The sequence below is a fragment of the Netta rufina genome (genome assembly GCF_964035555.1).
Source record: "Netta rufina genome assembly, chromosome: 3".
NCBI classification, from domain to species: domain Eukaryota; kingdom Metazoa; phylum Chordata; class Aves; order Anseriformes; family Anatidae; genus Netta; species Netta rufina.
In genome coordinates, this window is record NC_140125.1 from 101684231 (window position 1) to 101697040 (window position 12810).

A 12810-nucleotide genomic window follows, 5' to 3' on the forward strand; every position below is an offset into this window, starting at 1 on the left:
CAATTTTTAACATATTTTGTTGAATTATAGCATTGTGCTATTAAATTTAGTAAAGATGCTGAAATGCAAATGGAATTCAAACGAGAATGTTAAGGTTGAATTATTGAAGCAAACTTTGATGAAAAGGAAAAAAGGAGGAAAAAAATAAAATGAGAAAGCAGACTTAAAACAAGTCTATTTCTTCAATCCAGAGGATGGTTCTTTCTTACTTTTTTTCAGCAGCAAACATCTATGACTGAATTAAGTGCAGCATTGTGGGAAAAAATACATTATTTTCTCTGGGAAAGATAGAAATTGTCAAAACCAAGGAAGATAAGATGTTTTAGTAGGTGACAATGTTGCTGTCTTCTTAAAATGAAGATTGAAGATGTAAATAATAGCTGTATAAGAACAGCGGTTCATGCTGAAAACTTGATTAGCTCAACTAATTGCAGCTGTATTCTTTTCAGTTGGATATTACATTGTAAAGAACGAATGCCCTGTGAATGGAGTACAGGCTTCTGCTGACCTCTGTTGCTTTTTTTTTTCCAGTCATGTGTCTGCTGCTTCTGTCAAGTTTTGAACATTTGACCACTACCTCTCTAAATTAATCCTTAAAGCTATTTTTCATCAGATAAATATATATATATGGTAATATAAATGGTAATATAAATAGGCAAATATTTATACGATAAGTAATAAAGCATTCAGTTCTGTTTTAATATCTGTACTTTAGTGCTTGGGGTCCAAACTGAGTATAGATACTGAAGATATCATGTTTATTTGCTTGCAATTATCCAGATAATTTTTACCTTTGGTTACCTTGCACTGTTGTCTTAGCAAAAAAACAAACAAACAAAGACATCTGCCATAAGGGTCCATTATTCTGCAATGCCTGTCTACCGGCTGCTATGCAGCCAAACAAGTCTTTTCTTCAAAGTGCTTGCATTATATGAAGAGGGCTATGGTCAGGTGATTTCCTCTGATTGCATTAGCATGCTTTAGCAAATTAATGCCTACTAACTGCTAAAATGTGTGCCATAATAACTTTCAATCATCATTACGACTATACAATGGGGATTGCACGCTTGGAATTCTACACATTACAAAAGTAAGTGGCTGGAGTTTTATGGACTTGTAACACAAAGTAATTCAGAGTTAGTTTCCAAGGTAGCACACAAAAGACTGTATGTAAGCTTCTGTAAAAACAGAACGGGGAATATCGAGGTACTAACTTGTTTATATACAGCAGTTTTCTGTCTTTTTCTGAAGCTGGACAAAAAGTCATGAGAGGAACTCACACCAGACACAATGACCTAGAAGTGAAGCTAAGCAAAACAATTTACATTGTAGCCAGTAAAAGTGTCACAATCTCACTTCATAGGAAATAAAACCAAAAATTGCCAGATTCTTATAATGTACAAAAGGAAGGTTCTATGTATTCTATGCTGATACGGCTGGCTTTTGAGGTAGTCCATCTTTTGGACTGACATCTATCCAGCTAAGATATAGATAAGCTGTGATTAGATCTTCAGAACTGCATGTTTTTCAGGTACCAAGTAGTGGATGCTTCTAATTTGAATTAGGTATTTTCATTTTTTCAGTAAAGGAAGAGCTGGACTGACATTCCCACTGACTGTATTGCCCAGTAGGAATATTTAAACCCCATCTTGGTAAGGGAGATCTGACTCACTCTGAATGATCTGTTACATCATGTTGTATGTACCTTCCTAACCACAGTCAGATCCTTGCTATATTAATGACAATGCACATGTATTTATGGATGCTACTTCAAAAATCATACATATTAAAGGAAAGGACAGGAGGTAGAGAATGATTATTATGGTAGTTTTACCAGACTGTCATTCAGCATGTCTGTTCTGAAAACCAGTAATACAGAGACACCAGAGCTAATGCTATCTCAGGCAGTAACATTTGCATGACACCAGAATATATTGTGGTGTTACTAGTTTGTATCATATAGGAAGTAGTTTAGCCGTGTTAACATCAAGCTGTCTCTGCCTAATACGATTACACCATTTTCAGTTCTCATGCTAGCTTGCCTCTGTTAGATATATCTTTATTATATCTTCTGTGAAGCATCTGTTATATGTGATTTGATATCATCTTCAGGATTTATAGAAATATTTCCTATATATTTGAATAGTTTGCAGTAGAGTGCTTCAGAGGGCTTGCCCTGAACATAGAGAAATGAGATGAAGTGCTCTCTTCACACCTAGTTGGTTTGTGCTTGAGCAGTGTGACAAACGCTGTAGAGACTGGTAGTATCAGATACATTCATCTGTATCTGATACATGGTTTATTAATCATACTCTGAAATTTCAGGGAACATAGGTTTAGAAGAGCTACTCTCTAGGCCAGTGATTATAGTACATGTAGATGAAGGATTCTAACTACAAAACAATGGAGAAAATACTGTAGGGATATTCTCCTAGCTGGATTTCCAAGTCAGCCCTCTGGACAAATAAACAAAGAAGACATCTGAAATAAAACCAATTGCTAAGACACTATTAAATAGTATGAAAGTTGCCATTCAAAGAGAAACCGTAGTAATTTTTCACTTCTTTGAATATCCAACTTCCCTGAATTGTCTAAAAGTGATATTCTGATAAATGGACTAAGACTAGAATAGATCATGTAATTTAAGAATTCTAATTTAATTTTGATAGTGTATGCTAAGTTTAGTTGGTTAAATGAAATGAAACAAGCATTTAGAATTTTCTAAGTTGCTTACGTGTTTATTTGTTTGTTTTTTTTTGTTGTTTTTGTTTTTTCCTTTACTGTCTTTGTTTCATCTGTTCAATTAAAAAGTTTTGATTTAAGAAAGATGCCTACTTTAGCACCACATACAGTTTATAAAAAGGAAAAATACAGATGCCCAACATCTGGTGGGACCTGTAGGTCCTATGTCTTTAACATATATGGTAGTCCTGATTTCAGAGTGAGAGAATGATACAGCTCAGTCCCAAACCAGTAGTCCCAAACCAAACCTCCCCAAAAAGGGAAGAGAGTGCATGCAAGGTGTTGGAGACCCTTGTACTGAGGGTAAAAGCTATGCTGATGGATACTTCAATGCAGTAAGTAACCAGACCATTGAGCTGAAATGAAATGGCTGCACCACATCTAAAAGCTTCAATAATTTTATTTTTTCTGTAGTGCCTTCCAATTCAGTATAAACATGCTATTTATCATTCTTAATTTGTATTTTATTCTTCATTTTTGTCATTCTGTAGCTCACTTTAAAGAAGTTTCAAGATTTCAGATCAATATCTTTTATGTTATAGTGATTCAGTGTGTGATACCAGTAGACTCTGCCAACTCCTGATCTGAAAATCCATGATTTTCTCACTGTGTATGAAAGAATTATAACTTTAAATTGACTTGTGATTCATAGCGTATCATTTGGTAATGTATTTGCATAAGAGATAATAAATCTACTAAATACAAAAAGTAGCTTAGAGAGACAGTGCTGGTTACCTTTATGAAAATAGTCATCACCACGTCTTCCTTTTCCTGAACAGAAAAGAAAATACTTAAAACAGACATAGCTAGCTACACTTGAACTGAATACCTTGAACTGCTTCTGTGGTGAGATCCTATATGAAAAGAGATAAAACGCACTGCAGATAAGCACACTCCTTTTTCTCCACTATAAAATATGAAACAATTTCCTTTCTACATACAGAGAAAAATAATCCAAATTTTCTGTTTCTGATAACACCTCTCAGAAGTCATATCAGTAGAAAATAAAGCTATTTGATAATAACTTCCTACTCTACTACTCTAGATCTGCTTTTGATAAAAATGCTTTTGATATTGAGTAAGGAAATCGTTTATCTGAGATTTAGAGGTTAAAAAGTGCTATGTTTCTCTAACTCTGAGTTGATTAGGACTTTTGCTATGATATTAATGAAGTGAATAAAAGGTGTTTTTAAAAGTCTCATCTTTTATTGATTCCTATTGTCATTGTTAGTCTTGTTAATCCTTTCCATGGGTTTATTTCTTCTTCTATTTAATATGTGATTCATCAGGATAGCCATTTCTTCTGCACAGAAATTGAACACTTGTTTAATTTCCCAATCTTAATTTAAGTCATATTTTGTTCGTCACATTTTGTTTTTGTTTTTTAAGGTTTTTGTTTTGTTTATTAAACTTAGAGACTTAAAAATGGTGGTGAAAGAACTTACGGCGTTGAATTAAAAGGAATTCTTACTAGATACTAAATAAATGAACACTGAGCCATATGTCAGCTTCGTGACATCTAATACTAGTTTCAAAAGTACTCACTTAAGCACTGAAAGTTAAGCTGATATTCACACACAGCCCAAGAAGAAGTTTTACAGTTTTTTAAGTGGGGACTATCCACAGTAAAAGAAATCAAAGACCAAGAAAGGTCAAATAGAAGGTTCTGGCTTTTTTGTTTATCTTTGAGAAAAAACGTGCAGCACAATCACAATATAAATAATGTGTCAAGTAAAAAAACAAACAAACAAACAAAAAACTGTTTTTGTAACGTATCTGTTTTCATTTTTTGATTCTACCTGTTTTCCCATATACAGTCTCTTGTGAATGCATTTTTCCTATTTCTTATGAACTTGTTCATTGTAGTTTTCAGCAGCAGTGAAAAGAAAATGGCTTAGGAGATAAAGCCTAAGTTGTTTATTTTTATCAGTGCTGGTAGAAATGCGGTGATTACACAGTTTCTTTTTAATTACACTTGTAATTAGAGTATTTGGAGTACCTTGCTTATTTGATTGTAGGGAGCAGTTATCTGACCAGTCACCAGGAATCCATTTTGCGGAGAGTTGTATTGCTCTGTAGATTGCACTGAGTGCATTGAGTACCATTCATTTGCACATACAGACAAAGAAGTTTGTGGGAATGTTGTTTATTATTAATGACCAATGCTCTTATGTTTGGCTTATGATGTTCAGGAATGCAGAATGAGAGCTGGGGATGAATTAAATTCGCATTTGATTTTTGTACAAATGCATCTCTCTTTTCCCTCATTATCTGTTCTCCTGCTTATGACTACAAAGGCACAAAGTGGACTGCTTCAGGGCAGAGCTAGATTATAAAGAGAAGTTATACATGTAAAACTCCATTGCATGACTAAACAAAATTATGATCCTTTATCAACTTTTGGCAACAGAAAGAGCAGCAATCTTTCAGGTATGTTAGCAGGGAGTAGCAGAAGTCCTAGGTTAGAAAGAAAAAATATGTGGGAGCATCCATGAGATTGAAGACTGCATGTGTTAGAAGATGAAATGTTAGAAATGAAAGCAAGCATTACTAGTATTACTATAAAAGATCCTTTTACCGTTGCCATAGTTAATGTTAGATTAGTGTTTCAAATACTAGGCCCAGGTAATGAGCAGCAGGGAAACAGAGGTGAATAGTGATGACCCATATCTAGATGTGATGTTAGCATAGATGAACTCCAGTGGTTCAGATATACATAAAAGGTTTATAATAATAAACAACAGTGAAATCAAGGCAACAGGTCCTCCCTCAAAGTTGCATCCATTGTCATTCCACAAGTTTCTGCAACAAATTGACACTGAGTTGCCAGTCAGTGATAGGAGCAGGAGACAAACCTCAAATTTGTCCCAAGGAATTTGCAGTGTGTGAAGGCCAAAAAATTTCTCTAACCTTGAGCTAATTCTTCTCAGCAAGGACAGAACACCCCATCTGGGGATATGAAAGGCTGCCAAAAGCGGTCTGTAACACTGAAGTTTCAGTACAGTTGCATTTATGAAGTGACTATAATAATTTCAACACTGTGTTCTGTTCTGTATTTTTCCTTATATACTTTTAACATAGTGTTTTGTTTCCTGACTTCTGTTATAATTTGAGAAGAGTCACAATTACTTTCTACTTTTGTGCTGAGATTTATTAAAAACCACTTTATCCCCTTTTCCAACCCCCCTCATCCTCCAAAGAAAGAATATGCCTGGGAAAGGTGTTGCAGGCAAGGTTGTTGAGGTTACTCAGGAACCAATTACATTTAGCCTAAGGGAAACAAATTAAGAAAAAGGTGCAGTAGTCCATACATTTTCTTTAAAAATATCTTAGTCAGGCTTGTACCTTATTGGTTCGTTTAAAAAAGAAAAAAAAAAAAAAAGGTACAGCACCTAGCAGCACAGCTGTAATGAAATATTCATTATTTTTTTCCATTGTAAATCATTTCTAGAAAAAATTATATAATTGAAAGATTTTTAATTTGTTCCTCACCGGCAGAATAGCAATCTCATTGACTTAAATGCGTATCTACTGCAGTGAATAGGGCAGCAGAGAACCCTAACACGTATACAGACTCCATGTAACCACATATAGGTGCTCAGTGTCTGCAAAACTATCCATTAATTCAAATGCACTACATGTCTTCAAGAGCAGGCATTAAATTTCAGAAGCCTACACGTGATGCAGCACTGGAATTAAATCATTTTTTCTGTAATAGAAATGGAGGGGCAGTATCCTTGTTTCACATGCTGTTTCACCTTCTTCCCATTTAATTAAACAATGTGTGTCGATTAAAATAGTGTAGAATAGACCTGTATAATTAAAAGTTACTTCTTTCATCGAATTTTAAAGACATCAAATTACTTGTCCAAATTGTTACTTCATCTGGAAGAGCTTGTTTCCCGTATAAAAGCCTTTATTAAATGATTTGGTGATGCATACTTTACCACATAATTACTGTCTTCTTAAAGCCGTCACAGAACTGCGCACCTGCCTCTAAGCATTCCATTAAAAATAAATAAACACAGACCCTCTTCTGAACTGATGCTACATCAAAGAAATGCACAGGTATTTTGATATCATCATTACATCCCTCTGAGTTCTGAGACAAGCTGAACACTCTAATTGACTCCTCTTTACAATAGATACCTCAATAAAGTGTTTCTTTAGCTGGGCACTGCAAGAATTTCAGTCATGTCTCTACTGAACACTTGTAATTGTGTTGTTCCATGATTAATATCAGCTAACATAAGACCCTTTTACTGCTAAATAGAGCGGTCTTGTTTTCTTCCCCAGTTAGTCAGCAGCCTCTGTTTCCTGTCTCTCCCTAGAATAAGTGTTAGCAAATGCTCAGCTATACATCGATCAGATTAGTTCATTGATCCCCTGAAAACTAATCCTACATATACATTTATTTATTCATTTGTATATTGCATATACATATGCAATATACAAATGAATAATACATATGCAATATACATACAGATATCAGTCGCTGACCTGACTGAAACGTGTAGAGAGAGCACCACCAACACACTGTGAGCTGAGAGGTTTCCAGTGCTGCTGCAGGAAAAGATATAATTCTAATTCCCTTCCTCCAAAATAACAGTAAGACAAATATGCCTACTTTGAAAAGCATATCATATTGAGGGCTTTCTTTTGAGTGTGCTGCAATATCTTCAGTAATAGAGTTTTGACAAGATGCTTTCCAGCTTGTAAAAAAAAAAAAAAAAAAAGCGATTAAGTTAGTATTAACTACACTGAGTTGTTTTGGTTTTCTACCAAAGTCCATAAAAATGTATTAGCCATTTTTTTCAGTTACAGCTTAAAGAAATTAAGCTATGCTATACCATGTTTTAGCACTTCAATGTCAGAGTTGTTTTTCCTAGGAAAATATTTCAATATATGAAGATAAAATGTTGTAATAATATTGCTAGCATTTTCATACACATATCTTCAGAGAAATATCTGATACTCTTTTCAGAAACTCTCAGCAACACTCAATAAAGAGGAAATAGCAACAACAACAGCTCAAAAGATAAATAATAGCATCTGAAATTGAACCAGTGTTCATCACAAGCAGTAATCTAAAATAAGTCATGTCTGTTACATACACATGCGCTTGGTAGAAGTACCAGTTTATGGAACAGCCTCAAGAGTTTAATGATAGACTTTGAAAGAATAAATCTTCTAAAGCAAAAAGTGGATGAATTGTCAGTAAAAGTCTTACAGGATGAAATACAAGATCGCAGAATTTAAGCTAAAAATTTTCCTAATGCATATCACAATTGCTTATTTATTTTCTTTTATATTCTTTTATATTTTAGGTTTTGCCAAAACTGTCATTAATTAGATTTATTAATTAATTTAAATTAAATTAACTGAAAGTTAATTTTCCAGTGAACATCTTGCCAGTCTTCTGAAACCCTCAAGCATAATTTAGCAAAAAAGTGCAAAAATTAAGGGGTTTTCATAGAAAATGAAAGTCATATAGAACACAAGCCTTTTGTGGAATCCTTTGTGCTAGCTGCACTTACAGTTGAAATTTCAGATATTGATAAGGAGTCCTGTCTTCTCTTTATTTCTTAAGGCCGCTGGCAGCAGCAAGGTAGCATGGTAATAAAGAAAGTAGCTTCTTTCAAGGGAACAAATCATTGATGCCAATTAGTTTAGTCCTTTAAGAAAAAACACTATCAATTATTATTACCTCTGCTTAATTGTGATATGAGAGCGTGTTTGATAGATACATTTCTGTTCCAGGTGTAGTCCTTCATCCACTATGAAGACTTTGCAAGACTTGCCTTTCTGCGAACCAGGCAGTGTTTATACTATGAATTGACAAGTATATTTAAAAGCAAGATTAAGCTTGCTGAGCAACATGACTGTAAGTATTTCTGAGTCCAGAACTGATTTAACCCAGCTTCAGCCTGCCTAAAGCCCGTGTTTAAAGAAGCAGCAGCATGTCATTCATCCTAAAATATCACTGTGGCTGCTTTCAAGGTGCAGGCCTAACAGAAACGACAAATTAAATTACTAGTGTGGATTCAGAAATGCTTCCTTTTGAGGACATGACATTTTTCTTGCAGAGGTTTTAGAATCAATGACAGTTTAAAATTAAAATTAAAAAGGTAAAATAATTGAGTTGCCCAAGTTCAGCAAATAATATGTCACAAAAAGATAAAAAGTTGACAATCACAGTGAACTATGATCTATTTATGTCTTTTCTATATTCTTAGTGGAAGCTTAATTATAGAGACATGTCTGATTAGGTCTCCCACTTAACGGAGGCCTTTTCATTCTACTTATGGTATGACTTCATGGTTGTCCCATAATGAGTAGTTACAGAATATGTTTTTAAAAGCAACAAAGCACTAGCCCACGTTGTCCTTCATAGGTCAGTGATTGCTAATGGGATATAGGATCATTCCCTCCTCCAGGTCAACAGCACACAGCTGTCCCAGGTGGATAGTGATTATGTGTCATTACAAACTGATCCTCATTCAGTGTTCTGTCAAAAATGAGATTTTTGTACTCAATCCATTCCTTAATGGACAGGTGTTGCAAGCAAATTGGCATTAATTGGCAACATTGTTGGTGATCTCAGCAGAAAGCCAAAGGTGTGAGATGAACCAGAGGATAAAAGCTGCAATTGAAGAGATTATCTCTAAACAGTCATTTTTTTTTTTTTAGTCCTTTGGAGGAATGGTGTGCAGAGCATGAGCAGCAGCTGTTTAGTAGACAGAAGGCTTGAAGTTCAAGCCAGCTCTGTACACTGGGTCAGACCAAAGGATCATCTAGCCAAAAAGCTCGTCCCCAACAGATGCCCTCAAGACAATCCAAGAATAGAAGAAATATGTAGAATTATTTATGGGGTATGTTCTCTGCACCTCCAGTGATGTTTTGGATAGGTGCTTCCTGAACTAGAGTTTCTTATATACAGAAATGCATTCTTTCATTGTTTTTATCCTTCTGTATTTTAGGATCTTACTATATTTTTAGGGAAAGTGAGCCATTATATCCTAGTCCCTTTCTCTGTGTTCTTATATACACTTGTCATACAATCATGTCAGTTACTTCTTTTCCCGTCTAATTAGTCTTTGTTTACTTAATCGTTATTTGCTTGAAAGTCATTCCATACATCTGCTTTTTCTGCAACAGCAAGATGTTATTTTGAGTATTTATCATCTGTTCATAACCCATTACAGTCCAGGAAAAGTTAATATATTCTTACCTCATATGCATTAACATACATTTATCTATAATATTTTTAGCAGTCCTTTTAGCAGTCATTCAGTATCATGAGGTGCTTCTGCTGCAGTTTGATCTCCTTTTTATTGTTTTTCATTACTTGTTTCACATTGTTGACTTCATCAGTTTATTGCTTACCATCTTGTCCACATCATCAATTGGTACGCTGAATAGCATGTATATCTGGGAGTCCACTGATAGTACACTCCGCTGCAAAAACTGTTTACTAACAAGTATTTTGCTTGCTCTATTAACCTAATTATTAATTTGTTTGAGGGCTTTGCCTTACTTCATAGCAAATCAGTTAAGAATCTTTTGTGAGGACAAGTGGTTTTTGGAAACCAAAGTACATCGTAGCAATTGGTCCTCTCATTAACTAACTGCGTGGACAACTCTAAAAGATTTCTGAAGCATGACCTCTGTTTGCAAAGATTATATTGGCTTGCTTCTTCACCATGTTGTTTATCCCCATTTATTCACATTTTGAAGGGATGTAGTGAAGGATCTGTCTCTGATTGAAGTATTAGTATTATAGGGCAAACTGAATAAAATGGGCTGCTGGGCCTATGATAGTATTTAATTTTTATGCAATGGCCTTGTGGCCATGTGTATGCCCTCTTTTGTCTGTAACAAGATAAGAAGGGTTCTAATTTCCGTTCTACCATAAACAGGTTAGTATAATATGGCTTAGTAAGAAACAGAAATTTGAGACTTGAGCCAGATTGACCTCTTTATATCATTTCCCTATTCTTGGTCATTACTGGCTGGATCATGAGGTATGGATTCTACATGTATAACCCAGAACTAGGGTGGTGAAACACATAACCATCTGAAAAACACTTTCTCATATGTTTATCAAACACCAAAACTTTGAAATAGTCTACAGAAGCCAAATTTCCTTAGGAGTTTACACAAGTTATAACAGTTTAGCATTTAGAATCATAACTTTGAGATTAATAAATTTTGACCAAGGGTTTTCCCCCCTTTAATTAACAAATCTAGTGGATAATTGTGATGTAGATTTTCTAAAATTTTTATCTTTACTTACAAGGAGATATTTCTTCTTTACGCTGTTATCCTACTAAAGCATTTGACTGAAGTGTAAGGGACCACACTGAAATATCAAATTGCTAGTGACCCTTTCTTTTTCTTTTTTTTTTTTTTTTTTTTTCTGTAAAATACTCTTAAATTGAATATTACATAATAGACAGAGTAGACCCTACTAAAAGAAATACAGGGTATGTTAGACTCTGTTATCATTTTCAACTTTAGGTTGCCTGTCATTCTGTCAATGATTTTCATTTGTACAGAATGCTAAAATATGCATCAGTTTCCTCACTATGATATTACCAAGTTTAAACTAAGCTTTCAAGCCATCTTTTTGTAGATAATTCTATGAAATAGAATTAATCAATGGACTTGATTATGAAATATTCATACTGAACATCAGGTGATCTCAGTCAAAAGAAAGCTGGATTGTCTAGGGATTGCAAATACTCTAAATGAAACTCTATGATTCTTTTCCTTAAAGAGTTTGCAGTGTACAAGATACTTTACTGTTAACCAACTCTGCCAATTTCACTACATTTTTTTTTTATTTACTAGAGAAGTGTTCCTCAATCACTAACTCTCAGTTATCCTGTTAGAATCTGAAAGTCAGTATTTTGATTTATTTAAAGAAATAGAGAGATCAGTTGCTGCTGACTATAAGAAAGAACTTCAGGAAAAAGAAAGAAGCAAACAAAAACCTAAAAGATTTATGAGCAGGAAGAAAAAAATAGAAATGGAGCAATTCCCAGAATGCTCTCTATTTTGGGTAGGTTTTATTTTTTTTAATACCTGGGCATGAGAGAGCTGATGCTGGTCCATCATTTGGTTTATTTGCTTTTGTTCTACTTGGTGCATGTTTATGGCTCGTATAAAAATAACCATCTTTAAACTCACTCCTCTACTGGTAAGTCCTCTGGGACAGGTAATTTCGGTCCAGATACAGATAGCTTAGATGCCTAACTTTGACCTAAAATTCTTTTTTTTTTTTTGCCTGTCTGTACATAGTAATGGCTCTCTTTATAGAAAAGTGAGATATGCAGATGTCATGGTAGTGCAGAGATATAAATACCAATTTAAAATTTCAAGTGCATTGTTTACATGTGTTCTGTAAGAAAATCCTAGCTCATTCTGGTGTTCATTTAATAAGCCTTTTATATGCTCATAATCATGATTATAAATCTGAATTGGTATGCTAAGCATTGGTTTCCATCATTTTCTAATCAGTTCATAATTTAATTGATATTTACCTGTAAACACTATTTTCAAATCATTTGCAAAGAAAACCAGTTACCACCTTTGTCTTTTTTTCCTTTATTTTTCTTCACAGTTTAGACATAGTTTTGTACTTTCAGTCAGTGATACAATAGTGTAAACCTCTGGATATTATTTCTCAAGGAAGAAACTGAATATTCTGCAACTGTATTAAGATGTGTATTTCTTTGAAGTTCCCTGAAAGTTTTAGTGTCAGTAGTTCTTTGACAACTTTTAAAATTTCATAAGTATTTTATTTTAATCAGGTTTCATACTGTGTTGCTTTCATGAATTAATTAAATATTGAGTTGCAATACATAAGATGCTACACGTATGGCTAGACTGAACAATCTATATAACCTCTACTTCAGGTTTGACTAATAGCTATATATTCAGGCTAATTCCCTTAGCTTAATTTGCACTGGCATTTGCACACATTTGTTTTAACATCATTTTCTTATGTACGCTGTAATGAGTAGATGATAAAAGTATGTCTTTTCACTGTTGTGAGATCTGGAC

General features: G+C 34.2%; 1 protein-coding gene across 1 annotated transcript in view; it reads left to right on the forward strand.

Moving 5' to 3' along the window:
- Window positions 1-12810, forward strand: part of SNTG2 (syntrophin gamma 2) — a gene marked incomplete at both ends in the record, with an annotated part of 296049 nt that overhangs the window by 193461 nt on the left and 89778 nt on the right. The gene's annotated exons all lie outside the window — the stretch shown is intronic.